Source organism: Falco punctatus (assembly GCF_963210335.1).
Source record: "Falco punctatus genome assembly, chromosome: 6".
NCBI lineage: Eukaryota > Metazoa > Chordata > Aves > Falconiformes > Falconidae > Falco > Falco punctatus.
In genome coordinates this window covers 17,312,000-17,312,844 of record NC_137585.1, presented here as the reverse complement: position 1 = coordinate 17,312,844, position 845 = coordinate 17,312,000, and positions in this window count along the sequence as shown.

Sequence of the window (845 nt, the reverse complement as noted above, 5' to 3'; positions counted from 1 at the left end):
TTTTAGTTGTTCCCTCCTGAACCGCTCTGCAGCATTCAAAGGCAGCTTTGCTGGTGATTTCCCCAACACCAGGCATCTTCTTCCCACCTGCCCTGCTCCTCCCAACGCTTTGCTCCTGTCATTTGATCAAATTGACTCCTCTATAGGAAGGAAAATAAAAAAATACATAGCCAAGTGGTGAGGACAGAGCTGGCTCCTGTTGATGTCGGTGGGACGGCAGCATAAACCCACGTGTCCTCACAGCATCCCGGTGACAGTGGACACACGGAGCTGCACACATGGAGGAGGGGTTTCAGTGTTCCACCAGCCCTGATGCAGCTCCTGGCTCGTAGGAGGGCAACACATCAGGCTGTACGCACTTGGGCCCCAGGCCAGCAAAGCATTTAAGTACCTGCTTACCTCTAAGCTTTTGAGTAATTCCTCTGGTGTGAGCCAAGCACAGGCATCACGACAGCCTCATGCTTCCCACGGTCTTCCATTGTGAGGATGGGTGCACTGTGGCCCAGCCGAAGGCATGGCTGCCAGCATCGCCTCTGGTGCAGGACTGCTCACCACCCACCTCTTCTTGCTCCCTCCTGTTCACAGACCTAGTACTCAATGTCTGACTCTGAAGACCCTAGTCCTGCTGCCACCTCCATGGGTGAGCCCCCAGGGATCCCCACGAGCACCCGAGAGGCTCTGCCAGGGCTCCCAGTGCTGGATTCAGCTGCAGAACAATATTGGAGTATTTCAGGAAAAAAGCCCCACTTCTGCTGGTGTGCAGTCCCCAGACATCAGCATGAGCCAAGATATGGACAAAGTGCAGTGACAGCAGGCCCGCAGTAAGACATCCCTCTTTCTTTCAG